Here is an 11,320-nt window from a genome sequence, read left to right on the forward strand (position 1 = left end):
TCCGGGATTTCGGGTTGTTGAAGTAGACCTGATGGTTTCTGATGCTCAGCTTTGACCTTAGAACACGTCAAACATTCTCCTACATATTTAGCAACATTGGCTTTCATACCCGGCCACCAAAAATGTTTCTTGAGATCCTTGTACATCTTCCCAGTTCCAGGATGTATTGAGTATCTGGTTTTATGAGCTTCTCTAAGTACCATTTCTCTCATATCTCCAAATTTTAGTACCCAAATCCTTTCAGCCCTATACCGGGTTCCGTCTTCCCGAATATTAAGATGCTGCTCCGATCCTTTGGGTATTTCATCCTTTAAATTTCCTTCTTTTAAAACTCCTTGTTGCGCCTCCTTTATTTGAGTAGTAAGGTTATTATGAATCATTATATTCATAGATTTTACTCGAATGGGTTCTCTGTCCTTCCTGCTCAAGGCATCGGCTACCACATTTGCCTTCCCCGGGTGGTAACGAATCTCAAAGTCGTAATCATTCAACAATTCAATCCACCTACGCTGCCTCATATTCAGTTGTTTCTGATTAAATATGTGTTGAAGACTTTTGTGGTCGGTATATATAATACTTTTGACCCCATATAAGTAGTGCCTCCAAGTCTTTAATGCAAAAACAACTGCGCCTAATTCCAAATCATGCGTCGTATAATTTTGCTCGTGAATCTTCAATTGTCTAGACGCATAAGCAATCACCTTCGTTCGTTGCATTAATACACAACCGAGACCTTGCTTTGATGCGTCACAATAAATCACAAAATCATCATTCCCTTCAGGCAATGACAATATAGGTGTCGTAGTTAGCTTTTTCTTCAATAACTGAAACGTTTTCCCTTGTTCATCCTTCCATTCAAATTTCTTCCCTTTATGCGTTAATGCAGTCAAGGGTTTTGCTATTCTGGAAAAGTCTTGGATGAACCTTCTGTAGTAACCAGCTAGTCCTAAAAACTGGCGTATGTGTTTCGGAGTTTTCGGGGTTTCCCACTTTTCAACAGTTTCTATCTTTGCCGGATCCACCTTAATACCTTCTTTGTTCACTATGTGACCGAGGAATTGAACTTCTTCCAACCAAAATGCACACTTTGAAAACTTAGCGTACAATTCTTCCTTCCTCAATACTTCTAACACTTTTCTCAAATGTTCACCGTGTTCTTGGTCATTCTTTGAGTAAATAAGTATGTCATCAATGAAAACAATGACAAACTTGTCAAGGTATGGTCCACACACTCGGTTCATATGGTCCATGAACATAGCTGGTGCATTAGTTAAACCAAACGGCATGACCATAAACTCGTAATGACCGTAACGTGTTCTGAAAGCAGTCTTTGGAATATCATCTTCTTTTACCCGCATTTGATGATACCCAGAACGTAAGTCAATCTTTGAATAAACAGACGAGCCTTGTAGTTGATCAAATAAGTCGTCGATTCTCGGTAGTGGGTAGCGGTTCTTGATGGTAAGTTTGTTCAACTCTCGGTAGTCGATACACAACCTGAATGTACCATCTTTCTTCTTGACAAACAAAACAGGAGCTCCCCACGGTGATGTGCTTGGTCGAATGAAACCACGCTCTAAAAGTTCTTGTAATTGGCTTTGCAGTTCTTTCATCTCGCTGGGTGCGAGTCTGTAAGGAGCACGAGCTATTGGTGCAGCTCCTGGTACAAGATCTATTTGTATTTGTATTGAATCCTAATAAGGTCATCTAGACGTCGTTCTTTCGACTGAAATGACTACCTTTACAAAAACGACTTGTAACTTATTTTTCCGACTATAAACCTATACTTTTTATGTTTAGATTCATAAAATAGAGTTCAATATGAAACCATAGCAATTTGATTCACTCAAAACGGATTTAAAATGAAGAAGTTATGGGTAAAACAAGATTGGATAATTTTTCTCATTTTAGCTACGTGAAAATTGGTAACAAATCTATTCCAACCATAACTTAATCAACTTGTATTGTATATTATGTAATCTTGAGATACCATAGACACGTATAAAATGTTTCGACCTATCATGTCGACCCATCTATATAATATATTTTGGAACAACCATAGACACTCTATATGCAGTAATGTGGGAGTTAGCTATACAGGGTTGAGGTTGATTCCAAAATAATATATATAGTTTGAGTTGTGATCAATACTGAGATACGTATACACTGGGTCGTGGATTGATTCAAGATAATATTTATCGATTTATTTCTGTACATCTAACTGTGGACAACTAGTTGTAGGTTACTAACGAGGACAGCTGACTTAATAAACTTAAAACATCAAAATATATTAAAAGTGTTGTAAATATATTTTGAACATACTTTGATATATATGTATATATTGTTATAGGTTCGTGAATCAACCAGTGGCCAAGTCTTACTTCCCGACGAAGTAAAAATCTGTTAAAGTGAGTTATAGTCCCACTTTTAAAATCTAATATTTTTGGGATGAGAATACATGCAGGTTTTATAAATGATTTACAAAATAGACACAAGTACATGAAACTATATTCTATGGTTGAATTATCGAAATCGAATATGCCCCTTTTTATTAAGTCTGGTAATCTAAGAATTAGGGAACAGACACCCTAATTGACGCGAATCCTAAAGATAGATCTATTGGGCCTACCAGACCCCATCCAAAGTACCGGATGCTTTAGTACTTCGAAATTTATATCATATCCGAAGGGTGTCCCGGAATGATGGGGATATTCTTATATATGCATCTTGTTAATGTCGGTTACCAGGTGTTCACCATATGAATGATTTTTTATCTATATGTATGGGATGTGTATTGCACGGCTTTTTCTTGGCGACCACACACGAGAAGCACTTTCCCAGGAGGTCACCCATCCTGGTAGTGCTCTTGCCCGAGCACGCTTAACCACAACGTACTCGCACTTCTACTCAGCCTGTGATCCCAAAACGCGTTGTGTCATTTAAGCGTGAGTATTACCTTATAATCCCATGATCACTCATGTCCATGGGCGATGTGGGATTTGCCTAGGGTGTTACATTCACCCCCCCTTAGGGACTCATCGTCCTCGATGAGGTTTGCCCCACCACCCTCAACAGTACATGAGTGACTCTGATACCATTCTGTAACACCCCAGCTTAACATGACCACAATATTGTCCGCTTTGCACGCTTAAATGACACAACGCGTTTTGGGACCACAGGCAGAGCAGATGTGTGAGTACGCTGCAGTTAAGCGTGCTCGGGCGAGAGCACTACCAGGATGGGTGACCTCCTGGGAAAGTGCTTCTCGTGTGTGGTCGCCAAGAAAAATCCGTGCGCCTGCGGGCAAAGCGGACAATATTGTGGTCATGTTAAGCTGGGGTGTTACAGAATGGTATCAGAGCCACTCATGTGATGTTGGGGGTGGTGGGGCAAACCTCATCGAGGACGATGAGTCCCTAAGGGGGGTGAATGTAACACCCTAGGCAAATCCCACATCGCCACAGACATGAGTGATCATGGGATTATAAGGTAATACTCACGCTTAAATGACACAACGCATTTTGGGACCACAGGCAGAGCAGATGTGTGAGTACGCTGCAGTTAAGCGTGCTCAGGCGAGAGCACTACCAGGATGGGTGACCTCCTGGGAAAGTGCTTCTCGTGTGTGGTCGCCAAGAAAAATCCGTGCGCCTGCGGGCAAAGCGGACAATATTGTGGTCATGTTAAGCTGGGGTGTTACAGAAATTGATCATGTTTCATCAACCAAACATGGGTTTCTGTCTTCTTAAATATCGAGAATACAGAAGTACGAGCCTATAGAACAGATCCTGTTCCTGTAACACATTAAGAATGCAACGGTAATAAATGGGTTTGCAACTTGGCGGGGCAACAAAATTTGCAGTCATGGCAGCTCAATATCTGTTGCATAATTAGTTTACATGCTCTGATACCAACTGAAATGTCCCGTTCTTATTGATTAAAAACGTTCCATATTAATTGATTTCGTTGCGAGGTTTTGACCTCTATATGAGACGTTTTTCAAAGACTGCATTCATTTTTAAAATAAACCATAACCTTTATTTCATAAATAAAGGTTTAAAAAGCTTTACGTAGATTATCAAATAATGATAATCTAAAATATCCTGTTTACACACGACCATTACATAATGGTTTACGATACAAATATGTTACAACAAAATAAGTTTCTTGAATGCAGTTTTTACACAATATCATACAAGCATGGACTCCAAATCTCGTCCTTATTTAAGTATGCGACAGCGGAAGCTCTTAATAATCACCTGAGAATAAACATGCTTAAAACGTCAACAAAATTGTTGGTGAGTTATAGGTTTAACCTATATATATCAAATCATAATAATAGACCACAAGATTTCATATTTCAATACACATCCCATACATAGAGATAAAAATCATTCATATGGTGAACACCTGGTAACCGACATTAACAAGATGCATATATAAGAATATCCCCATCATTCTGGGACACCCTTCGAATATGATATAAATTTCGAAGTACTAAAGCATCCGGTACTTTGGATGGGGTCTGTTAGGCCCAATAGATCTATCTTTAGGATTCACGTCAATTAGGGTGTCTGTTCCCTAATTCTTAGATTACCAGACTTAATAAAAAGGGGCATATTCGATTTCGATAATTCAACCATAGAATGTAGTTTCATGTACTTGTGTCTATTTTGTAAATCATTTATAAAACCTGCATGTATTCTCATCCCAAAAATATTAGATTTTAAAAGTGGGACTATAACTCACTTTCACAGATTTTTTACTTCGTCGGGAAGTAAGACTTGGCCACTGGTTGATTCACGAACCTATAACAATATATACATATATATCAAAGTATGTTCAAAATATATTTACAACACTTTTAATATATTTTGATGTTTTAAGTTTATTAAGTCAGCTGTCATCGTTAGTAACCTACAACTAGTTGTCCACAGTTAGATGTACAGAAATAAATCGATAAATATTATCTTGAATCAATCCACGACCCAGTGTATACGTATTTCAGTATTGATCACAACTCAAACTATATATATTATTTTGGAATCAACCTCAACCCTATATAGCTAACTCCCACATTACTGCATATAGAGTGTCTATGGTTGTTCCAAAATATATTATATAGATGGGTCGACATGATAGGTCGAAACATTGTATATGTGTCTATGGTATCTCAAGATTACATAATATACAATACAAGTTGATTAAGTTATGGTTGGAATAGATTTGTTACCAATTTTCACGTAGCTAAAATGAGAAAAATTATCCAATGTTGTTTTACCCATAACTTCTTCATTTTAAATCCGTTTTGAGTGAATCAAATTGCTATGGTTTCATATTGAACTCTATTTTATGAATCTAAACATAAAAAGTATAAGTTTATAGTCGGAAAAATAAGTTACAAGTCGTTTTTGTAAAGGTAGTCATTTCAGTCGAAAGAACGACGTCTAGATGACCATTTTAGAAAACATACTTCCACTTTGAGTTTAATCATAATTTTTGGATATAGTTTCATGTTCATAATAAAAATCATTTTCTCAGAATAACAACTTTTAAATCAAAGTTTATCATAGTTTTTAATTAACTAACCCAAAACAGCCCGCGGTGTTACTACGACGGCGTAAATCCGGTTTTACGGTGTTTTTCGTGTTTCCAGGTTTTAAATCATTAAGTTAGCATATCATATAGATATGGAACATGTGTTTAGTTAATTTTAAAAGTCAAGTTAGAAGGATTAACTTTTGTTTGCGAACAAGTTTAGAATTAACTAAACTATGTTCTAGTGATTACGAGTTTAAACCTTCGAACAAGATAGTTTTATATATATGAATCGAATGATGTTATGAACATCATTACTACCTCAAGTTTAGTAGTTAAACGTACTGGAAGTGACAAGAAATGGTCTAGCTTCAAAGGATCTTGGATGGCTTGAAAGTTCTTGAAGTAGGATCATGACACAAAAACAAGTTCAAGTAAGATTTTTACTCGAATTAAGATAGTTTATAGTTATAGAAATTTAATCAAAGTTTGAATATGAATATTACCTTGAATAAGAAAGATAACCTACTGTATATAACAAAGGTTTCTTGATCTTAGATGATTACTTGGAATGGATTAGAAAGCTTGGAAGTAAATTAGTAAACTTGAAGGGATTTTTGAAGTGTTCTTGAAGTGTTCTTCCTATGATGATTATAGCTTGATTCTTGAAGTGATTTTTGATGAAGATGATGATTAACTACTGGAAAAATACGTTCATAATAGTGTGGGTGTGTTGAGAGAGAATTAGAAAGAGAATTGGAAGTGAAATGGAGTGAATGATGAGTGGTAATTGGTGAGTGGTGAGTGGGGTTAAAAGGAGTTCTAGTTAGTTGACTAGCTCATGGTAGAAGTTAAAATTGATTAGTCATACATGACATAATCAAAAATGGAATCCCATGCTAGTTCCTATTGGTATATACCCATAGTAAGTACGTTTTGAAGCTGTGTATAATACGGGTAAGAATACGACTAGAATTCTTGATGAAAGAAAAGAATGGGAAAGTAACTGTAACCATTTTTGTTAAGTATGAGTGTTTTGATATATGTCTTGAAGTCTTCCAAAAGTATTTTAATACATCTAAATACACTACATGTATATACATTTTAACTGAGTCGTTAAGTCATCATTAGGCGTTACATGTAAGTGTTGTTTTGAAACCTTTAAGTTAACGATCTCAATTAATGTTGTTAACCCATTGTTTATTATATCTAATGAGATGTTTAATTATTATATTATCATGATATTATGATATATTAATATATCTTAATATGATATATATGCATTTAAATGTCGTTACAACGATAATCATTACATATATGTCTCGTTTCGAAATCCTTAAGTTAGTAGTCTTGTTTATATGTATATAACTCATTGTTAATATACTTATGGAGATGCTTACTTATCATAATCTCATGTTAACCATATGTATATCCATATATATATCGTCATGTCGTTTTTACAAGTTTTAACGTTCGTGAATCGCCGGTCAACTTGGGTGGTCAATTGTCTATATGAAACATATTTCAATTAATCAAGTCTTAAAAAGTTTGATTGCTTAACATGTTGGAAACATTTAATCATGTAAATATAAATCTCAATTAATATATATAAACATGGAAAAGTTCGGGTCACTACAGTACCTACCCGTTAAATAAATTTCGTCCCGAAATTTTAAGTTGTTGAAGGTGTTGACGAATCTTCTGGAAATAGATGCGGGTATTTCTTCTTCATCTGATCTTCATGCTCCCAGGTGAACTCGGGTCCTCTACGAGCATTCCATCGAACCTTAACAATTGGTATCTTGTTTTGCTTAAGTCTTTTAACCTCACGATCCATTATTTCGACGGGTTCTTCGATGAATTGGAGTTTTTCGTTGATTTGGATTTCATCTAACGGAATAGTGAGATCTTCTTTAGCAAAACATTTCTTCAAATTCGAGACGTGGAAAGTGTTATGTACAGCCGCGAGTTGTTGAGGTAACTCAAGTCGGTAAGCTACTGGTCCGACACGATCAATAATCTTGAATGGTCCAATATACCTTGGATTTAATTTCCCTCGTTTACCAAATCGAACAACGCCTTTCCAAGGTGCAACTTGGGGCATGACCATCTCTCCAATTTCAAATTCTATATATTTTCTTTTAATGTCAGCGTAGCTCTTTTGTCGACTTTGGGCGGTTTTCAACCGTTGTTGAATTTGGATGATCTTCTCGGTAGTTTCTTGTATAATCTCCGGACCCGTAATCTGTCTATCCCCCACTTCACTCCAACAAATCGGAGACCTGCACTTTCTACCATAAAGTGCTTCAAACGGCGCCATCTCAATGTTTGAATGGTAGCTGTTGTTGTAGGAAAATTCTGCTAACGGTAGATGTCGATCCCAACTGTTTCCGAAATCAATAACACATGCTCGTTGCATGTCTTTAAGCATTTGTATCATCCTTTCACTCTGCCCATCAGTTTGTAGATGATAGGCAATACTCATGTCTAGACGAGTTCCTAATGCTTGCTGTAATGTCTGCCAGAATCTTGAAATAAATCTACCATCCCTATCAGAGATAATAGAGATTGGTATTCCATGTCTGGAGACGACTTCCTTCAAATACAGTCGTGCTAACTTCTCCATCTTGTCATCTTCTCTTAAGCAGATTTATTGTCAATAAGAAATGTACCCGTAACAAGCTCCGGGTCTTCCTGTGCCTCTGCCGCATTAATATTGAAAACTCTTCCGCGGCCTTGTCCATTCGTGTTCTCCTGGTTCGGGCAATTTCTAATAATGTGGCCCGGTTTTCCACATTTATAACAAACTACATTGGCATAACTTGCTCCGACACTACTTGCTCCGCCATTACTCGTTCCGACACCATTTGTTCCTTTCGTTTTATTAACCCCTGGTCCGTAGACCTCACACTTCGCCGCGCTATGACCATTTCTTTTACACTTGTTGCAAAACTTGGTGCAGAACCCCGAGTGATACTTTTCACACCTTTGGCATAGCTGCTTCTGATTGTTGTTGTTGTTACGGTTATTATTGTTGTTGGGATGATTGTTGTAGTTGCTGTTGCTGTTGTTGTTGTTGGGCCGTTTGTTGTAGTTGCGATTGTTGTTGCGATTGTTGGGATAATTGTTGCGATTATTGTTGTAATTGCTGTTGTTGTTGTATTGGTGATTCTTATCACCGTTTTCCTCCCACTTTCTTTTGACTTGCTTCACATTGGCCTCTTCAGCGGTCTATTCTTTAATTCTTTCTTCAATCTGGTTCACTAGTTTGTGAGTCATTCTACATGCCTGTTGTATGGAGGCGGGCTCGTGTGAACTTATATCTTCTTGGATTCTTTCCGGTAATCCTTTCACAAACGCGTCAATCTTCTCTTCCTCATCTTCGAATGCTCCCGGACACAATAGGCACAATTCTGTGAATCGTCTTTCGTACGTGGTAATATCAAATCCTTGGGTTCGTAACCCTCTAAGTTCTGTCTTGAGCTTATTGACCTCGGTTCTGGGACGGTACTTCTCGTTCATCAAGTGCTTGAATGCTGACCACGGTAGTAAAAACATTTATCAATAAGGTAAGGTCAAATTATAAAGGATTAATTCTTGAAGGTAGTCTCATTTTATTTAGTATTATTATTTTATTATCATTTTTATTATTATTATTATTATTATTATTATTATTATTATTATTTATTATTATTGTTATTGTTATTATTGTTATTATTAATTAATGGTATTATTACTAAGTATTAAAGTTATTATTATTATTATTATTATTATTATTACTACTTTTATATTAACAATATTATTATAACAAATAAATAATTTCTGTGTAAGAGTATATTTAATACAACTACCCTAATATTACATATAAGTATATATAATAAGATTATTTATATAAATATTTACATATTACAAGTTATTGATTTTTAATATAATATTAAAATATATAAATATTAAATATTTTAAATATATACAAATTAAAAATATAAGATATATAATCCAAGATATAAAATATAAATTTATTTGGTTACGAGTATATGTGTTAATATATATATAAATGATATAGGTTCGTGAATCCGAGGCCAACCCTGCATTGTTCAATATAGTCATATGCATTTTTACTACAAAATACATTAGGTGAGTTTTATTTGATCCCTTTTACTCTTTACATTTTTGGGACTGAGAATACATGCGCTGTTTTTACAACTGCTTTATTAAATGCTCTTGAAATATGTTTTGAACTGCGAATACATGAAATGCTTTTATAAATGTTTGACGAGATAGACACAAGCAAAACATTCCTCGAATGAATTATTATGCATACAGAAGTTCTGCGAATTATTGTTGAATTATGTGGACATGATAATTGCCACCGTTGAATTATGTGGACATGATAATTGCCACCATTGAATTATGTGGACATGATAATTGCCACCATTGAATTATGTGAACATAATAATTGCCACCAATTGATATGAATGTTATGTATCGAGAGAATGATTTTTATACACAGGTTATGTGTATTATATTTTATGCACGAGATATGTGTACGTTGATACCATTCTGTAATACCCCAGCTTAACATGACCACAATATTGTCCGCTTTGCCCGCAGGCGCACGGCTTTTTCTTGGCGACCACACACGAGAAGCACTTTCCCAGAAGGTCACCCATCCTGGTAGTGCTCTCGCCCGAGCACGCTTAACCACAACGTACTCGCACTTCTACTCAGCCTGTGATCCCAAAACGCGTTGTATCATTTAAGCGTGAGTATTACCTTATAATCCCATGATCACTCATGTTTGTGGGCGATGTGGGATTTGCCTAGGGTGTTACATTCACCCCCCTTAGGGACTCATCGTCCTCGATGAGGTTTGCCCCACCACCCCCAACGGCACATGAGTGGCTCTGATACCATTCTGTAATACCCCAGCTTAACATGACCACAATATTGTCCGCTTTGCCCGCAGGCGCACGGCTTTTTCTTGTCGACCACACACGAGAAGCACTTTCCCAGAAGGTCACCCATCCTGGTAGTGCTCTCGCCCGAGCACGCTTAACCACAACGTACTCGCACTTCTACTCAGCCTGTGATCCCAAAACGCGTTGTATCATTTAAGCGTGAGTATTACCTTATAATCCCATGATCACTCATGTTTGTGGGCGATGTAGGATTTGCCTAGGGTGTTACATTAAAATTATTTGTCTGTCAGACAACCATGTAACCATGCCAGAACCCATCAGATGAGTTGGCAACGATCCTCTACCGAGCCATGGTCGAAACTTGAAACCATAGGCTATGTTAATCACGCTCTAGTTACATGGTCCTGATTCATCAACCAGACATGGGTTTCTGTCTTCTTAGGAGTCAAGAATACAGAATACACTGAATGTAGTATTAATATCATCTGTATACAAAACCGGTCTAGTAACGCAGGCCTATGATCCAAGTGGAGGCATTTGATGATTATTCGGAACTAAAAATAAAAGTTAGTCCGAATAAAGCCCAAATTATGTGGGCTCACCAAGACTCGAACTACCAATTATTCGGTGGGAAGCCCAAATCATGTGGGCTTAGCTTTAGTGTGAGAACTCATCCCACATCGGTGGGGGAGGAGAACGAAACACCCCTTATAAAGGGTGTAGATACCTCCTCTAGTGGACGCGTTTTGAGGGTGAGTCCCGAGAAACAAAACCGTGAGCCACCGTGTGTCGGGGCATGACCATCTCTCCAATTTCAAATTCTATATATTTTCTTTTAATGTCAGCGTAGCTCTTTTGTCGAC

At 36.8% G+C, this 11,320-nt stretch overlaps 1 non-coding gene across 1 annotated transcript; it reads right to left on the minus strand.

Annotated features, from left to right (window-relative positions):
- Nucleotides 1-10,737: 10,737 nt before the first annotated feature.
- LOC139887469 (small nucleolar RNA U3) lies at nucleotides 10,738-10,946 on the minus strand. The gene has a single exon (XR_011773301.1). It is a non-coding gene; the product is annotated as a small nucleolar RNA U3 (small nucleolar RNA).
- Nucleotides 10,947-11,320: the final 374 nt, after the last annotated feature.

The sequence above is a fragment of the Rutidosis leptorrhynchoides genome, chromosome 1 (genome assembly GCF_046630445.1).
Source record: "Rutidosis leptorrhynchoides isolate AG116_Rl617_1_P2 chromosome 1, CSIRO_AGI_Rlap_v1, whole genome shotgun sequence".
Taxonomy (NCBI): domain Eukaryota; kingdom Viridiplantae; phylum Streptophyta; class Magnoliopsida; order Asterales; family Asteraceae; genus Rutidosis; species Rutidosis leptorrhynchoides.